Source organism: Rhea pennata, chromosome 3 (genome assembly GCF_028389875.1).
Source record: "Rhea pennata isolate bPtePen1 chromosome 3, bPtePen1.pri, whole genome shotgun sequence".
In the NCBI taxonomy this organism is placed as follows: Eukaryota; Metazoa; Chordata; class Aves; order Rheiformes; family Rheidae; genus Rhea; species Rhea pennata.
Genome location: NC_084665.1, coordinates 95,068,235 through 95,081,345, shown reverse-complemented (window position 1 = coordinate 95,081,345; position 13,111 = coordinate 95,068,235).

The window sequence follows — 13,111 nt, the reverse complement described above, 5'->3', positions numbered from 1 at the left end:
AATTAAATATGTAATGCACATACCTCTGAGTTGTTTCCTCCATCAAATTTATCCATTTTTCTTGCCATTGTTGGGGAAGTTTTTGTGATAGCTTCAGATTGTTTCCCATCAGTGTCTTGTATCTGATTTTAGTGCAGCTGTCATACTGCAGTAGTAGTATTTATACAAATGCAAGTGAATCAATGATGGCTCATAGAGAAGGACAGAAATATATTTCTTGGGAATGTGAGACAATTGCAAACAGAATGTATTCCTTCTCAGTCTAGTCTTTCCCCAATGATGTGTTCTAATTATATGGAATATACTCACATTTGATCAGCATAACAGTTTTGCTAACATTTGTGATGCAGGTTCATAATTTGATGGTGTAGAACTATTTGGTTCTCTTGCTAGGAATGGCCTGGTGCTTCCTCCTCTTCCTTCCTCTTTCCTATCCTACCCTTCTTCCTCCCTCCCCTTTTTCAAAGCTGTGAAGAAAAAGTGTTTGATTTATTATCATTTAATGTTAAAGGTCTTGAGATCTTCAGTCATATACAACAAGCTAATATACATGTTGAATATAGGAAACTTATTTTTTTAATAAAATGTGATGTTAATAGAAAAACAGAATTAAGAATGAGTTATTTAAAATGTTTTTTAACTTGATGTACAAAGTTCACTATTAAATGAGCTGAGCATTTATAAGATTTGTTTTTAACATAATGGTCAGTGCAATAACGTGCTTTACTATCTAAAAAGGAATTTTACCAGTGAATATTCTGAATCAGTTTTATTCAGTGGAATTTAAGAGAGTGGGGACTGTATATTTTTATTTAATAATTATAGTACAAAAATAATATGTTCTGAAGAAAGTATAACTATGAGCCTATATAAGATTTGAGATTACAAATACTTCAAACGTAGCATGACTCAGTTTTGCAGTGTACGGTATCAGGTGGCTACCTAATTAGATGTATCTGTTTGTATTGTTTTTCATGTTGGATAGAATAACAGTTAAGAATTCTTATAAAAGTTTTAGATTACTTAGCATAAAAAATGCATGCTCTTGTGGTGCACATTTGCAGGATAGCTACAAAAGCAGAAGAGACATCTAAGTAGTCCCTTGTGACATCCCTATTTTTCTTGTTTAAGAAACCAAGCACGCTCTTCAAAGAACAGAGATTCTAATAGAAAAACTTCCTTGTTGATCTTTGAGGTGGGAGGAGAAATGACTACACTCTCATCTGGGAAGAATTTAACCTCAAAAACGTTCAGTAAAGAAGGAATGAAAAAATCAAGTTCAACCATGATGAGAAAACCACGCTTGATAATTTATATATTGAGTAGCAAACCAGTAAAGCAGAACAAGAGGCTTTTCCATCTGAGATGATTTTTTTAGTTCCTGTAGCATACTTTCTCTGGAAATCTGATCAAACCACTAGATTTTTCTTATGAGCAAAATGTAACAGCTTATTAATTTACCTTCTTCCCCCCCCCCTTAGATTTTGAGACAGAACATATTTTGAGTCACTGGATAATGCTTTATAGTGTTTTTATTTGATAGCATGATACTCAAATGTTTTAACACCTTGAAAAGCGAAAAGAATAGGCACATATAAAAGTGCCCGTTCTCTAGGGTCCTGACTGTGAGAGTTGCTGAGGTCCTAATAAAAGATTTTTTCTTTTTGGCATATCACTCTTTATGAAAGTCTTAAATTCTGTGTAGTAAGTAAGCTGAAGAGCTTCTGTGCAGAGCACGTGGCTTCAGAAAGGCACTTTACCTCCCTGAGCCTCTTGACTCCTGCAGTCTACTTCTGGAAATCAAGCAGGAGCTGCTGTTACCATTTGTAACTCTGTAACAGCAGCAGTTGAGGTGACAGCAATATTCATGTGTTGTTCACCGCCACATTCCTAAGCCAAATCCTTGCTGCTTAGTTGTGCTTCGAAGAGGTGGTGAAATATGCCTATCTCATAGGATCCAGTCTGGTTAGCGATACGTAATCTGGAAAATGCCTATTCTCTCTGTTGTGGTTTGTCATAGTTTTCTGAAGGGCTAGGTTTTGCTTGCTTCTAACCGATTTGCATGTGGACCCATGCAAACCTGTGGTTACACAAGGAAACTTGGTAATGTACACCATACCTTGGGGGTTCTTTTATTCAGTTGTGCACGTAATTGCTAGCCACAACCTAAATTCAAATAGGCAAACTGTGCCTTTGCTGGTTTTTTCTTCCTATGAGGCTCATAGTTGCTGTTCTCAACCGAAAATAACCAGCACTATTTGTGATACTTGATGCTGAAAAACATACGTGAACTTTATAAAGAATTCAATCACCTTATTTCTGGAAAAAAAATGTAAGTAATTAAAGAATTAATTTTCACAGAAGGTTCTATGGATCAAAAAATATCCAAATTCAAGTAAGCAGGAAGGAGACTGACCTTGTTTGCCTGTCCCCTTTTTTCCTCCTCCATCCCACCTTGTTTTGATGGGTTTTGTGATTAGATTCTCTCCTGAATTCTTTGCGGTATTACTTTACCCAAATCAAGAGATAGCATTGTCAGTATATTATGTTAAATAATTCAGCAGGGGCGATATTGGGAGAGGGGGAGAAGAAAAGGAGACTTTCATCTTTTTAAATAAAAGATTTTTGTATGCTAGGAAAAAAAGCTGTATGTGCTTTTGCAAGTAGTTGCATTTATTTTAATGCAATTTAATCCATGCCTATGTATCTGTGCCATAACGTAGATTTAGATGATATTTGCTAATTCCAACTTACTTCTTCACCTGATCCTCATTTATTTTAAGCTGAGTGAAAACCTTTAAGGTTAATAGGAACCAGAATGGTTTCAGCTGAGTATCTATTCCTGTGTAGTCTGTGAAGTCAGCTTAAAAAAAAAAAAAAAAAAAAAAAAGGCAAGCATGCTGCTTAGGCCAGCTTGATTCTTGTGTGCTATGTTTAGAAACCATTTAGAATTATTCTATGTTTAAAATCTATTCTTTAACCTAGAAATTAAAACACGTTAGACTTCTTCAGTGTTTTAACATAGTGAAACTTACTAAATATTTTTATGATAGAATCTCTCTTTTATTAGGAACTTAGTTTACTTCTGTACCTTAAATAAATGCAATTACAGCAGTAGTTTTCAAACTTATGCAAACCTCTAAGTCCAGTATCCTCCAAATATAACAGTGGTTAAATCAACTTCTATGACAATATTTGTTGACATTAGCTTTATCCTTCCTAACTCATATTCTCAGAAAACTAACATTATGCTTGCCCCCCCCCCCTTTTTTTTTGTCGTCGTGTATATAGGAACTAGTGAAGTGGTAGCCTGGGTAAGGACATTTGTGTATACTGGTTATGGGAAATCACAGTATTGATTATGGGACCTCAGGAAATAACTGGTTTGGCATTTAAAGGTCTAGGATGAGTTTATTATAACTCCAGCAATAGACTAAAAAAGAGCAGAATAATTATTTTAGCTCTGGAGAATTTCATATTCTGTAGCTTCAGGCCTGGAAATTTATTTTGTACTACGTTCAATAATATGTCGACTAACATGTGGATGCTGTAATACAAGAAAACTAGGTAGGCTAATACAGAAGGAATACTATTAAAACATGACATACTTTTAGAAGAAAATGAAACTAAATAGAACATAAAATGTGTTGGAATATAAATAAATAGAATGTGTTTCTTAATGTTACTTAGTTCTTAAAGTAAACTGCCTTTTAAACAGTATTGTAATAATATCCGTCTGTGTAACAAAAGGGCAATGAAAGGTCGTGAGAAGTTGCACAGTTTCATACCATCCTACAAGACTCCTGAAATTTATAGATTTCAAATAAACTCTGCATTGATTCTTTCCACTGCAAATGAATATTTAGGTTCCAGAACCAAGAGTGCATTCATTTTTAACAAATGCCTGCATCAACATTTTGCACGTGTAACCTATGGGTAGGTTATGATACTCTGTTTAATTAGAAAGTGATACTGTCACTTTCTTCAGGGGAACCAGGCCTTCCTGGTTCTGCAAAGGCAGTGTTCTTTGAATGAATAAATGAATTGTTTTTATTTGCTTTTTTAACCTTGAGCTATACCTTACTGTATGGTCTTTTAGCTTTTCATGATTCTCCTGATTATTCCAAATCTTTCATGCACAGTTAATGAACTTGGATACAGTATAGTCAGCCTGATTTCAGAAAGGAACTTGCATCTCAGTGTCTCATACATCAGCCTAAAGCAAGTAAATAAATTCTCTAGGAAGTACCCTTTCCATAAGGGGATTGTCTAATTCAATTGCTTATATTTAGGCACTAAATTTTTCCTGAAAGTTAGGAGCTAGACCGGCTGAACTTCGCTTCATTCTTTATCTTGGCTGTGGTCATGTGGTCAGAGCTGCTAGATGCCATTATTCCCATTTCACAAATTGGGAGCTAAATTTCAGGAAAAAGATCAAAAGCATTTTAGTTTAAGCTAACCCAGTTTAACTAAACAGCCAAAATTCACTGTCCAGCTGCTCTTACTTGGGGATTTTGAAAAGTAAACTTAAAAATAAGTTTACTGTTTTTTTAGCTACTTGAAGAGAGAAACTAATTTTGTGGTTAGAAGAGCTGTTTGCCTAGACTGAGACTTTTTTGACCTGAGATTATCACAACCTAGAGTTAAAGCAAGTGTTTAACTCTGATTTCCAATTTGCGTTCTAACCTTTAGATAGGTGAGTGCTTTCTACAGTACTTTTGTTCAGCTTTGTTTGCTTATTTTTGCAAATAGCCCTGCAAATCTGATTTTAAGCATCTTAAGCTGGGCACCTAAAAATAAGAACATAGGTTTGACCACGAGGTAAGCATTTTCCTGTAGAGATGGGTCATGTGTTCTGGTCTGAAATATTTTAAAGCAATTTAATTGCTTTAATTATGGGATTATTTTTCCCTTTTCATGTCATACCTTCTCATGCAACAGCAAGAAACATGCAGCTCATGGTTGCCTTTATTGTGAAATGTGAAGTTCTCTAAACACTAGACTTCTCATTCATTAAGAGAAGTGGTATCTAGAAAAAAACGTTAGGTATGATCTGGAAAAGAAAGTTATCAAAGATCACATAAATTAAAATTTATACCTGCAAGTTCCTTGGACAATGTAATATATTTTTGATTCTTCCTACCTTTTGATTGCTTGAGTTTGTACCTATCTCTCAATTTCTATATTGCATATGAGTTTTTCTTCTGAGTTTCATCATCAATATATGTTTGTCACCTGTGAGACTAATTCCACAATACTAATTTTTGCTATTGCATAAGCAGTTGTGGTATGTTGTTGTTTCTTGCTCGCTTAGATGGAGACAAGGTTCACAGCTCGGAGTGACTTTTCCAGTTGTTTGCTGACAGCAGGGGAACACTGATGTGCAGAAACCTTGGCTTTGTTCTAGGGAAACTTTGTTCTAACAGTTACAGACCTTTGGACTTTGTTCCAGCCCCTCTTTTCCCTTGCTGCTCCTTTCAATCCCAGTGTGACTCCCTTCCTGTGCTGACAGTTCTCCCATTTTCTCTTAGCTCTACATCTGTTACTCTTTCATCTTGTCTCAAAGATCACTTCTGTCTGCACTCTAAGAAAATGGCCACATTCCTGTGCTGCCAGCAGAGTAGAGGAGAATCTTACCTCCTCTCAGTTCCTGCACTTGGTATGATGAAAACCTGGCAGATGCAAGAACTGATTGCAAAGGAAATCCTGTGCGGCACTGCAGGGAATGCTGGAGCTATAAATGAAGTGTCCTAAGACCATAGCTGCAGGAATTGACTCCAGCCCATGGGCAACATCACAAGTTCATAGCTTGGCTAAATCTGGTTGCATTGTAAAAGCTGATGGCAAAAAGCATAACCTAAACATACAGGCAAATTACTTGCAGGATTTAAGTGTCTCCTACAAGTATGTAAGAAGCTTTCCAACATAGCTTAATCAATGTTTAATGTCTTTTCTCTAACATAACTTTGAGCAGAAACACTTCAAGCAGATATGGAAAATTTCACCCTGGGCAGCTGAAAATTATTGAGGCTGTTATAAACAACTGAAAGCAAAATTCAGTAAATTTTGATATCTGCTATTAATCTAGAACAATTTAGGTATTCTCTCTGTTAAGCAGAGAGGCTTTCCAACTAATAGTTTCAAAAGTAATTAAATAGACAACTATAGTGCCTGTTAAATATTTATAAAATGGATTAGAAAGACTCGTAACAGTACCAGTGCCAGGAGTTGGTGGTTTTACCTTTAGAACAGAAATATGACTTGGCTGCAGTTATATAGTAAAATATACAAGCTGATATGTTTTTAAGTAGAACCTGTCAAATATATTAACAGTTCTGATTTGTGAATTATTGCTGCTTTTTGTTCGTGTCTGCTTCCGTTTGTGTCCCACATAATCTGCTATACCAAACCCTGTTCATATAGGCATCCCATTCTGCAGCCATTGTGGTGCTAGATTACTGTGATCATCTGCCTGTTTATATAGTTAAGAAATCCCCTGAACTCAGGCAAGTGGAGGAAATATCTTTTAATTTCAATCTTATTTTTAGCCATGAAGTGTATCCTTATTTGTTTGAGAAGCTGGCCATACTAAGAAGAGCTTGCTGGCATTCTGAATCCATAAGGTTTGAATATTTGTGGCAAAAAAAAAAAAAAAAAAGAAAAAAAAAAAGAAAAAAAGAAAACACTGACTAGTCAGAATCTTAAAAATACATCTAATACTTGTATTGAATGTTCACACGTCATTCTGCATCTGTTTTAGGTGTGCGGATTTATGAGGAATTAATTGAACTAAGAGGCTAACTATCTTTAGTCTATCCCATCTGGTTCCCATTAGCTAGAATTGTCTGTGAACAGATTCAGATTATTACCGGATCTAGAAACTGAGTCAGAAATGGACAATTTGGCTCTACCTAAGCCAGATAAGGATGCCAGGAAAAAAAACATGCAGGGGTGATTTAACTTCTCAGTAAGGACAGAGCTATCTTGTGCTGGAAGTGCTACCCCATGGGGTTGACATGCAACTGGTAGATTTTAAGCATGGCTGTAAAACCAAATTCACTGGCTGTTCAGGGGCACTGTTCACTGGCTCAGGGTGGGATTTAGGGTAATCTAGTTAATACATGTGTGGGAAGGCAAGTCTAGTATGCCCAAGCTTTTGATAGCATTCAAATACACAGTTAACTATATTTTAAAATAATCCAGGGAGACGCTGAAACCATGTGCTGCATCAGCAGTTGACTTTTCTGGCACAGTATTGTTTCTTCCTCCTTGCAGCACTGGTCCCCAGCAAACTCTGTATATGGCAAGGAGTTCTTCGAATGATTTGTCCAGATGGGTATCAAGGACAGCATCTACACCTTTGACAGTGGATTTGTTCAATCAGCAATGTAAGTTAAGCTGCCTCTCTAGTAACCCCTCTGACAAACAGACACACACATAGCAGTGATATGTAATTGGTAATTGCTATTCTGCATGTTATCCAGGAAGCTTTTACTGGATTCTAATTCCTAAAGTACAGATCCTCCTAGTCCTCCAGATGAAATACCTGAAATGGCTGAAATGGCCCATTCTACCTTTTATGTTTTTGTATGTGTGAAAGTGGGCCTATGCATATCTTTGCTAAAGAGGCGCTTTTGCAAAAACAAATGCAAGTCCTTTTGCAGGATACATAGGGCATGTGTGCCTCAGAAATGGACTCCATGCATCCTGAAGTACTGCGATGACACCATGGATACCTTCTAGCTACTCTGGACAACTGTAATCTCATTTTCCAGTTTTCTGCATTTCAGTTCATGGAAATACTAATACTCTGCTCACACAAGTAAAACAAAAAGCAATGGACTTGAGAAAAGTTGCAAATTGGTGAGTCAGGGCTACTTCTTACCTCTCTCTCTCTCTCTCTCTCTCTCTAAAAATAAATAAATAAATAAATAAATATATTACAGTCTTTAAGCAGAGGTTATTGAAAAATGGGGCTAATCAGGAGACTTGTTTCCAGTGAAAAACAGACCTTCAGAAACTGGTCATACTGTTGCTAAAGATGGAAATGCAGAACAGTCAATCTTCCTTAACTAACGTGCGGTCTGATAACAAGAAAGAAGAAATTATTTATGAATTGAAATAAAATAGCAAGACTTCAAATAGGAGCTGTTGCCTTAAGTCATCACGTCTAATTTATTTGTAACTTGAATGTACCACTTGGAATATAGAAGGCCTGTGGAAAGTCAAGGTATTAAAAAAAAAAGAGAAAGAAAGAAAGAAAGAAAGAAAAAAAAAAAAAAGAAAAAGCTTCAATCAAAATAGGTACTCACTTAAAGTATCCTGGGAAGAAGGAAAAAGAAGCCCGGTCTTTTCACAGCTGTCAGAATCATAGCACTAAGTATATGCATGTAATACTGGGTGGAGCAGAGCAGATAAGATTTACATACCAATTTCCAGTAAATAGTTTTCATGTTAAGGAAATGAATGTCTCTTATCCTGAATAAGCGTCCCTGGAAAGAAGCCAAACATTGATTCTGAAAGGATTGTCATCTTGAAATTGGTAAGTATACTATTGCTAAAATTCAAGCATTATTTTTTCTTTCTTGAACTCTCTCTCTGACCATAAGCTGCTAAACCTTGAGCCAGTTAGAAATGTTCTCTTGCAAACATACAATCAAGCTATGCTTCGTCCGATAAATACTAGATAAATTACACTGGCAAGACTAAGCTGGCAGCTACAACAGCTACATTTACAAGGGTAACTGCATGGGTAAATCCATTTTTTAAACCAATGAGAATATGACTAGGATATTTTTACCTTTTTCAGAAATTAACTGCAAAATTCTAAAATGATTTTATGGAATATTCAGCCATTAAATTGAAATACTCAACAGTCAGGAAACTTCAACATTTCACATTGACAAGCTGTGAGGTATTTTAACATGACCAGATTACACAGATACGGTGTAATTACATTGCGTTTATATATGAGTATGCCAACAAAACATTTTAAAGTAAGTGAATGCCTGGCTTTTTAAGTCATAGATCAGTTGCCCATGAACGTTTCAACAGGCAGAACCTTACCCATTACAAGAAATGTCTGGAACATGTAATCCACAAAGAAAGTCAGCTAATTATAACATGATTTAAACACAACCTTTCTGTCTGAAGAGACATATACAGTAAAGGCTGTAGAGAATGTCAAACCTGATTTTTACATTTAATTTCTCACAATAAAATCTAGTGAGAGAAATTTAACACAATACTAGCAATTCAAATAAACATTTGGATAGTGAAGTTTCTAGACACAGAAATGTGGAACCAATCCATTTTGTATTTACACTGGAAGGTCTAGAGCTTGACCAACAGAATCATACATGAGATTTCACTTTCTTATGAGTTCAAATACCAAAGACATGATTTTAAATAATTTTTGATATAAAGATATATATAAAATATTCTCACAAAGTTTTCTAGGAATTATGTGGAATCCTTTGCCTACTTTTTTTTAAAAACATACCACACCACATCAACTCTGACAAAATATGATGGCCCAGGCTACATATACTAAAAAAAAAGGGGGGGGGGGGACAGGAAGTGTTGTCTCAGATCTGTGACAAATTCCTATTTAAACATCCATTTTTACTATCTGGGTGAATTCAGACACCTTGGACATCTGGAATATTGTTAATTCTGCCCTGCAGCGTACAGCAAAGCAGCCTGTGTGCGTATTGACAGTCTTGTTAAAATGTAGCATTGCCTTGTCTCAGCAATCTTGCTTCCTTTGGTAGGTCATGGGATTCCTGGTAGGCCATCTAGTGCGTGTTGTTTGCACAAGTGAGGTGGTACTAATGTATGGTACTAATGTTTTGTTCATTACAACGGACTCCTGTAACCTGATAGGGACTGTGTTACTGAATGAAAGCTATTCCTACAAATCTCATCTGTGCAATATTAGTTTTGAACGGATATTTCTCCATTATGAGAGATTTCCATTCTCCAGTGTGTCTCTCACATGACATATTAAATAAAGGTACAGGAAGAATTGAGTCATGGTAAAGTCACTCTTGTCTCCCTCACAACCATTAAACTGACTCTATCTCTCATATATATCTGTAGCCTAAAATAGCAATCAAGTAAAAAATGGTTTAAGTCTCCACCTTAGCCATACTGCTCCCTGGTATTCTGAAAAATCTCATTTAGTTTGAAATAACAGAGGTTGGTCAAACTTTCCTGTGAATGAAATCCAAAATGCTTCCCCCTCGTATACCAGAAATGGGTATGGTAAAGTACATTTTTCCTTGTTTTCTCATTTCATCTTTTTTCCCCACTTTGTTTAGATCGAAGTTCCTGCACTCGTATTTTACTTCTGTGGGAATTTTCTTCTGTTTTCCCAGAAGATCTACAGAACAAACACTGCTGTGTCTTAGGTTATTCTTAGAATTCTCAGGGAGTAAAAAGTGAGAGAATAGACAGACGTGCTCCTTACAGGGAAATGACACATTAGATCATGAGATACTCTTCAACGCTACATCAGTTCTAAGGCAAAGTGGGACTGATCGGCTTGTTTATACTGAAAATATTTTGTTGACCATTTCCTGACATTATATCCTGTTTTGCTAATAGGTTTTTTTTTTTTTTTTTTTTAATCAGTCAGTGGACTTACATTTTCATTGTTTTCTAGTCATATATTTTTTTTCCAGATAATTATTATCCTTATCTCTCTTTTGCAAATAAAAAGACTGAGCATACAAAATACTGCCCTGAAAGGTAGTGGTTGAAGTGGAAGGTGCCACTCCCATTCTCTAGAAGTTTAAAAATATTTTGATTTGTCAAACCTGGTAACTATTCTTAAATTGTATCAAATGAATATGCAACTGCCAAATTAAACTATCACTTTGCAGGCATGTGTAATGCCTTTAAAAACAAAGTAAGCTTGTAGCATGTTTTATGAATTGCAGGAATGTTAATGAGGACACAGGATTTAACTCCACCTGTGCTGTGCCTCAGATGTAGTCTTACTCATACATTTCGTGTACTCCCGTTTTCCTTTCCATGTGTACTTCCATGCTATTTCTTGACAGAACCCTTTCCCTGGAAAACTCCCCAGGATTTCTGTTTTTCCCTGAAGGGGCCAAGACAAAGTTTTCCAGATACTCAGAAAGGATACACCTAAACATACCATGTCTAAAGAAAAGTAGCCAGGGACATGATGTTAAGGAAAACATGAGAGATTTTGAAGTACAAACTAGCTAGAGTCACTCTGTCAGCAAAACACACAGGAATTTATGGTCTTGAGTTGGACAGCAAAGAGGCTTTACACATGCAGTCAGGATAATTATGCTATTCATGAAGTATTGCATGAAGAGAAGCAAAGCTTGTATGGGAAAACTGACAAACAAATGGATAATATTAGGAATGCTAATAAAATCAAAGGAGGAGGAGGTGATAAAAAGCTGAAGTACTTAAGTACTTAAGGTAATTTAAGGAGAGGTACATGTCCTTGGTGTTGTGACACAAAGTTTAAATATGAGGCAATGCTGTTCAGCTGGGTTGCTCTCTTGATTCACACCAATGCCCTGGTGGCAGCCACTGGGATAAACAGCTGGGTGTGCGTGGGAGCAGCAGTAAAACCTCCACAGCGGCGCAGAAAGCCAGTGGAAATGCTGGTATGCAGGTTGCAAGTGCGCCGCCTTACAGGTGCACCAGACCTAGACTGTGCAGGGCCAAAGGCAGGCAGACGTGCTTCTGTCGTTGAGCCACAGGTGCGATCTCACCTTCTCCATTTGGGCAAAATTCAGCAATATGTACCTGTGGATCCCCCCCCCCCCCAAAAAAAAAAAAAAAAAAAAAAAAAAAAAAAAAGCTGTCATGGTAGTGAAAATAATAGCACCCAAACAAAAGGGGAATTTGTGAGACAGCATGTTTTTCAAGAAATCTCTAATTTTCAGGATTCTCACAGCAGCAGAGCTGCCATCTACTTCATATCCCTCTTTATAGTGTGATGATTAATTAAAACAAACATAAGGGCACCAGGGAAACTTCTCTTGATTTCAGTTTGCTTTTGCTTTGAGATTCTGACATACTAAAACAAAGTTGAAGCATTCATGTTGGCACTGAAGTTATCAACTCTAGTATTTGGAATGCAAACAGCAAAAGACACAAGTAATATTGCTTATAAGAGAGCACACTATGACAGCCTGATTCAGACCATAGGCAAAAGGTGTTAAAATACTGCACAAATGTAGCTCGGAAAAAAATGTATTTTTTTTTTATCGATACACACCGGGAGGCACAACTCCCAGACTGCAGACAGTTATTTCAGTATAAAAATACTGTGACATGCGTAACTTATTTCTGTGTAAGAAAAATGTGACGAACCAAAAACTCTTCACATAATAAAAAATTACAGCATTTCCCCCTAAAAAACACAAAACCAAAAGACCTCTTCCCCCCCTCCCTTCCCCCCAAACCCAGACCAACTAAGCACCAGTTTCTGGTACAGGTAAGATCGCCGAGGAGACCTAGGGGACGTCCCGGAGCCCCGGGGTATTTTGCCCGGGGGGAGCGCCCAGCCCTGCCGCCCGCTGAGGGGGAGCCGCGGCGGCCGTTGGCCCCCACCTGAGGCGGCGCCAACGGCCGCCAACGGCCGGCGCGCGGCCCCCCGCAGCGCGGGAGGACGCCGCGCCGGCATCGCCCGGCCCGCGGCCATCGGGGGTGGCGGGAGCCTCGCCCTTGGCCCGGGTGAGGCAGGTGCCGGCCGCGAACGCGGGGCGCTTGCCGTGGCTTAGGGCCGCGGCGCGGCGCCGCCGCCGCCCTCGCCCGCCGCCGGCCGGCTCAGCGAAGGGCCGTGGCCGAGCCCTGCGCTGCGCTGTGCGCACCGGCCCCGCCGGCTACGGAGGGGCGCGGGGCGGGCGGAGCCTCCCGGAGGGGCAGCGCCGGTGCTGCGGGAAGGCCAGTGGGCTCTCGCCGCGCTTCCTCGCCGTCCCCCCCCCCCCCGCCTCCCGCGGCGGCCGCCCTCGCCGCGCAGCCTCCGCCCCCGGCCGGCCCCCGTGGCGCTGACGTCCCGGGCGGCTCGCCGGCCCGCGCGGCGGGGGGCGGCGCAGAGCAGCGCGGCAGCGGGGCCGGC